Source organism: Amblyomma mixtum, chromosome 3, assembly GCF_055824585.1.
Source record: "Amblyomma mixtum isolate Tamu chromosome 3, ASM5582458v1, whole genome shotgun sequence".
NCBI classification, from domain to species: domain Eukaryota; kingdom Metazoa; phylum Arthropoda; class Arachnida; order Ixodida; family Ixodidae; genus Amblyomma; species Amblyomma mixtum.
Window position 1 is genome coordinate 207,399,625 of NC_143014.1, and position 6,949 is coordinate 207,406,573.

Below are 6,949 nucleotides of genomic sequence, written 5' to 3' on the forward strand. Positions count from 1 at the left end.
CGAAACACACCTTGTATGCCATCCTGACACAATCCGAAATCACTGAGCACAAGTATACATATCCTAATACGGTGAAAAATGTGTCGTCATGGATTCGATCGAAACCTTTTTCAAGATCAGCCTGTAATAATGCTGCGCGTCTAGATGCTCGGCCATCCTGACGGAAAGGTGCAGTAGTGAAATGAAAGCAACGCCAAGGCTTCGTTTCGTGCCATGTTTTAAAAAAAAGGAGAGCAAACTACTTCTGTCAGAAGTGGGATTCGAACCCACGCCCGGTAGACCGGACTGCGAACTGAACGTAGCACCTTGGACCGCTCGGCCATCCTGACGGAACGATGCAGTAGTGAAACGAAAGCAGTGCTAAGGCTTCGTTTCGTGCCGTGTTTTAAAAAGGAGAGCAAACTACTTCTGTCAGAAGTGGGATTCGAACCCACGCCCGGAAGACCGGACTGCGACCTGAACCCAACGCTTTGGACCGCTCGGCCATCCCTTTTTTTTTCTTTTTTTTCGAGATTGACATGAAAACAATAAGACCACTTCAGCTACACTTGAGCTGATACGGGTGAAGTTAAAATTTCTTTTTTTCTTTATTGCCGGGCTATGACATTACAAAACAGAACATTATATGTACATACAGTATACGGAGTTAGCCAGGATCCCAAAGAGTGGGCCTGACTTAGTAAGGTTAAAATTCTCTTGAAGTTACGAGGGGTTTCAGCCTTGGTAACCACTCAGGAACCTCCACTATTAGCTTTTGTTCTTCCAGAAACTTGTGCATACCTTCTCTAAAATGCATGCGGGCTGGCCGTGCGTCAGGGTCACAATGATACACTGCCATGCGGGAGCGCCATATACTGTGGAGGCCCACCAGCATGACTAAGTCTAACGGAACCCCATCCTCGTTCTTGGTTGGCAAGACCCTTATTCCATATGAGTGGATTGGAAGCTGTTTCTTTAAAGTCCTCTGCAAAACGTCCCAAAAATAGACCCCTTCCTAACAGTGCAAAAAAACATGATCAATTGTCTCCGGCTGTTTGCATATGATACAATGCGACCCCCAAAGAAGAAATATCTGTTTTGCCTCAACAAGAGTTCTCACAGTTAAAGTTCGAGAGTGTAACTTAAAAAAGAAACTCTTGACTCCCGGTGGTACCTTCATTTTCTTTACCCTTTTTAATACGTTGTAGCCCGGCCCTCCACAGTACATGGCCCTGTACAAGGGCACTGGAAAGAGGATGTCACACAAATCCTTGTACAAAACTTTCCGGCTCACATCACTCAAATATTGTTTTGAAAATCTGGCATTTAAAAATCTGACGCTGGCAACTATCTCCTTGAAGAAACCAAAAATGCCCCCCGTCATACACTCAGTTGAAATCACAAAGTCTGGCAAAGCCCTACCGAGCCTTACTTGGCACACTGTGCGCAGAAAAGGATCATGCACATCGCGCAAAAACAGGAATCCATTTACCAATTGCTTCGCAAATAAATGTGCAAGCCCGAGTCCCCCATCCGTCACTCTTCTGAACGAATTGGTTCACGTATGTACACCTCTCCCATTTCGAGGCCCACACAAAAACAGCAAAAATGCGATGTAACTTTTGTACATTAATTCGCGAACAATGCATCACTTGCCACAGTTTGCTGATGAAAAACAGATTGCACACTGTGGCTCTCGCAGATATAGATAGGACGCTTTCCACTTTTCAGCCTTTTCGCGTGTTTCTTGCACCTGCCGTGTCCAATACGGTTCGCTGTCGCGGTAATTTTCCAGCGGAACACCCAAGTATTTCGCAGGGGTCGTGTGCCAGGTCACGTTAGCAAAATTTTCCGGTGTCACTGGCCACTGTCCATGCCAGAACCCCACACACTTCCCCCAGTTAACCCTGCTCCCCGTCAGAGTGCTGAATCGCTTTACACCGTCGACCGCGTTACGAATGCTATCGTGACTCACGCCAAAAACAGCAACGTCATCTGCACATGCTAGGATCTTGACTTCAGCCGTCTGTAGCCGAAATCCTTGAACAGCATTATTTCTTATAATGTGCTTACACAAAGTTTCTATATAGGTACAAAATAAAAGAGGACTGAGGGGGCAACCCTGGCGAACAGAACGCTGAACGTTAATGGGGGCCCCCAACGATTTATTAACAATTAACCTGGTAGTGCAATTTCTGTACGCCAAGGCCACGCCCTCTTTGATAATAGTGCCTAAATTAACATGATAAAGGATAGTGAATAGTATGTCACGCGCAACACAGTCAAAAGCTTTTTCTAAATCTAGTTGGAGAACTGCCACACGAGCGCCAATGGCGTCACAACACTCCAACACACTTCTTGCTTTGTGAATATTATAAGCAATATACCGCCCCTTGATGCCACACGTTTGATGAGGGCCAACGATTTCTTTAATTATCATCTGAAGTCTGGCAGCTAGCACTTTCATAAAAATTTTGTAATCGACCTTCATCAGCGAAATGGGCCTGTATGCTGTAACCAGTTTAAGTTTCTGCGCGTCATCTGTTTTAGGAATAAGTACTGTGTGGGACGTAGCGTAGGATGGAGGCAGAGCATTACGATTGTAGGCTTCGTTAAATAAAGAAGTCAGCAAAGGGGTAATTCACTCTAAAACACTTTATAAGAAACAGCACTTAAACCATCCGGGCCTGGAAACTTTCCAGGGTTTAAGTTTTTTATCGCGCGTTCGACTCCTTGCTGCGTAATCTGCTGCTCTAATATTTCCTTTTGCTCGTCATCCAGCCGTGGCATATCTTCCAAAAACTCGGCTCTAAATGCATTCGAGTCGACTTCATGTTGCGCAAAGATTGTCTGAAAGTGCTCAAAGAAGGCCAGCTGTATGCTATCGTTATCAGAGACTGAAGTGCCTGCCCATTCTACCTCGTGAATCTGGTTTCGTCGAGCGTGCGCCTTTTCCATTCCAAGCGCGCGCTTAGTGGGTGTTTCTCCCGCGACCAAATCTGCCGCTCGCGCCCGAACTAGCGCTCCCTGATACCGTTTTTCTGCGATAATTTCCAGCTTTTGCTTTGTTTTCTTGATGTCTTCCATGGTTGTTTGCATTCTTGAGCTAATAATTTTTCTAGCATAACTTTCAGCTGCCTTTCTTGTAATCGTTCTTCGTGCCTTAGAACGGTGGACCGTTCTATAGCCTTCATTTTAATGTCTTGTTTCGCTAGTTCCCACTGCAACCCGACTTCGTTTTTTCCCTCCCCCTCTATGTTATTAATCTTTTCTACCACGGCATCAGTGAAAGTTTTGTCACTTAATAGGTTAGAGTTTAGTTTCCATAGGTCGCACGAAAAGCTGTTATTTCGCTTCTTCGATCCTACAGAGCACTCGACTACACAGTGATCAGAGTAGGAAACAGGCAAAAGATTGTACTTGTGACATTTCGGCAATAAATCAAGTGACATATAGATGCGGTCTAGGCGCGCGTGACTGACCCGTTGAAAGTGCGTGTACTGTACATCGCGTGCGCCTTCTAAGCATTCGGCAACTTCTTCTAAGGCGTATTCGTCTATCATTCGATTTAAAACCTCAGTACTTCTGTCCCTGAAGGCACGGGTGCTACTCTTATCGCGAGCGCTCAAAACACAGTTAAAGTCACCCATGGAAACTATTTGTCGGAAAGAAGATACTGTTGCAGGTTCTCAAAAAACGTTGCCCTGTCTTCCACTACGTTTGGCGCATAAAGGCATAACACACGCCACTCAACGTTGCAGTACAAAAAAATCGCATACTACGTAGCGGCCCGATTGACAAGAAAAATACGCCTGTATTTCGAGTCCCGGCAACTTTTTCACAAACACAGCACACCCAGCAGAGTTGCCAATCGCATGGCTCACAATCGCATAGTACCTCGACGTGAATCGTTGCACCATGCCTCCAGTCTCCACCTCCCTTTCCACTTTGGTTTCTTGAACGGTTAGAACATCTATGTCTCTGTCAGTCAAAAGGCGGAGCACTTGGCTCTGCTTTCGCTTCCCGCTCATGCCCCTTACCTTAAGCGTGGCGAAATTAAGGCACGACTCCGGATACATTTTGGTAGCGAAAGAAGAGGCCGGAAGCATAGTGCTTACCTTTCACGCCTAGCACTAAGCTAGACGCCGTCTTTTGCCTCTGAGTCATCGGGTGGGCCAGGGTCACTCTGCTGCGGTGCCGGCTTATCGGCCGGCCGTCTTTCCGTCGCGACATTTGGCCGCGGCTTGAAAGGTGGCCGTCGTACTGGAGGTGCTTTTGCAGGCGGTTCCTCTGCGTTAGTCGCGGCCGCCTTGTCTTCTTCATTGTCGGTCTGTGCATGGGAGCGTTTTGCGGCGCCGGAGACACTGGCTACGATTGTGTTGTCCTTTCGCGCGGCCTCACAGTCCATTGGTTTCAGCGACTCGTCAAACTGAGTTTGACGAGTCGCCTCAGTTGACGCTCTTTCAGCTGTCTCAGGTGATATCGCTGCCGTAGTCTGCGTCTTCGCGCTGTCAGTCACCTTGCTCTCTTCCACCGCAGACACCGATGAATGCTTCGTCGCTGCCAGCCCTTCGTCACCTCCGGCACCCTTCGCAGCCGCTTCAGCCTCGTCTACGTCCATCAGCAGGTCTACCGACTCGTCCCTTACCGTCGACCCTGTCGCCGCTGCGTAGGTCCGCACGCAGTCCGCCGCAACATGACCATACCGTCTACATTGTGTATATCGCGGTACCTTGCAATCCCTGCGGACGTGGCCCTTGCCTCCACAGCGCATACATTGCATTTTCCTTACGGGCACGACAACGAGAGCCAGCTCTCCCTCGACTCGGATTTGGTGCGGGAGGTCCTCCACTTTCATGCCAGCTTTCGGCTTCATGAGCACGGCTCTTGTAGTCGACCCTTTCTGGTGGAAACCTTGAACCCGCCAGCGCTCCCGAGTAACTTCGGTAAGTGTTCCGAATGCCGCGAGGGCCGTCCTTATGTCTTCGTCTGCCACGCCATGTAACATCCAATGCAGTCGCAGTCTCACCTGTTGGTCTTCTGGGTTGATAATGATGCACCGACGGTCTTTCACCTGAGCCTCCTTAGAAGCGAGAAGCCGCTTCAATTCAATTCAATTCAATTCTTTTTATTATCATTTCTTCAGCACAGTACATAACATCACTGTCTGGATCCTTAGCCAAAGGCTAGTTATGGATCCATGCAATAAAAGCAAAGATATTAGTGAGGACAAATGCTTTCTACATGCATGCCAAAATAATACACATAAGAATGGTGGAAAAATGAAAAGCGTACAAGCAAGAGGGTTCAAATTGCAGAAATACAAGAGGGCTCACTACAAAAAAATAGAAGAGTGTGCAAAAAAACACGAAGGCAGGAACAGCATTCTTTATACAAAATAAACGCAGTTGCCTTAGAAGTGATTATTCAATGACATATAAATGGCAAACCCAACATAGACACTACAGAGAATAATAAGAAACAATCACAAAGCGATTTGCATTGTAAATCAGGCAATTATTTGTGATAGAAAAAAGGTCTTCAGTGAAATATAAGGATTAGACGTTGCAAAGACTGCACAGGGGATTTTATTCCAAGTTTTTACCCCTTGATACTCGAAGCGGCGCTGGCCATAGTCATTGCGAGATGTAGGAACCAGAAATCTTCCCTGTGCTGCTGAACGGCTGTTAGTTGGGGCTCTATGGAATGTGTTCAAAGGAAAGGGGGAGGTGCCGGAGAGGACTCTTAGTACAAGTAGTGCAACGCGAAAATCTCGAAGCTGCAATGCCGGCATTATTTGGAGTCTAAAAAACAAAGGGCGAGAAGGCGTATACGGTGTTGTGCAAGTCATTATTCTCAGTGCCCGCTTCTGCAGGCGTAAAACAGGTTCAATGTAAGTGATGTAAGTGAACCCCCATGATTCTATACAGTAAGTCAATTGGGACTGGAAAAAGCTAAAGTATATTGTTTTTAGTGTGTGTATTTCGAAATGTCGCCGAGCTTTGGCCAGAACGAAACATGCATAAGATAGTTTGCTGCGCAATTTTTCGATATGCGGTTTCCAGTTTAATGCAGCGTCTAAGGTTACACCCAAGTACTGAATAGTTTTAACTTCTTCAATTTCTTTATCTCCTATCGATATTGCGGAGCAGGTATTCTGGTATTTTTTATAAGGGGATGCAAATATAACATATTTAGTCTTGCCTATGTTCAAAGTGAGTCTATTTGTTAAAAACCATTTATTGACTCTCTGAAGTTCTGAGTTTAAAATATGCTTGGCTGTTTCAACGGAGTTAGCGGTCACCAACAATGAGGTATCGTCGGCGTACATAATGGCACGGGTATTTATTAGGCAATCGGGTAAGTTGTTTATGTAGAGTGTAAAAAGTATAGGCCCCATTACTGAGCCCTGCGGAACACCTACGGAAATAGAACGCGAACTTGACGCGTGTTCGTCAATAATAACACACTGCCGTCGCCCAGTTAAATAGCTTCTAAAGAAATCGAGTGATACACCTCTGAACCCATATCGTTCTAGTTTCTTGCATAAAATATCGAGATCCACAGTGTCGAATGCCTTCTTAATATCCAGGAATACACCAACAGAAATATTGTTATTATTGAGTGCTTCATTGATTGAGTCAGTTATAGAAAGCACAGCCGTGGTGGTCGATCTAAATTTCTGAAAACCATGTTGGGACGTTGACAGAATTGCATTTTTAGTCAGGAATTGCGTAATTCTTTTAGCCAATAGTTTTTCGAAGAGAGTGTTGATACAGCTAAGGATTGAGATCGGCCTATAGTTTCCGAGTTCATTAGGATTCCCACTTTTGTAGATAGGGACTACCTTGGCGAGCTTCAAAATATCAGGATAGATGCCGGACAGAAACGCTTTATTAAATAAAGAGGCTAAGGTGGAAGCTAAGACGCCACTGTTGTTTTTAATTATGGAAACCGGAATACCATCGAG

General features: G+C 45.9%; 1 non-coding gene across 1 annotated transcript; it reads right to left on the bottom strand.

Annotated features, from left to right (window-relative positions):
• Window positions 1-245: 245 nt before the first annotated feature.
• TRNAL-CAG (transfer RNA leucine (anticodon CAG)) lies at window positions 246-329 on the bottom strand. Its single transcript has one exon. It is a non-coding gene; the product is annotated as a tRNA-Leu (tRNA).
• Window positions 330-6,949: the final 6,620 nt, after the last annotated feature.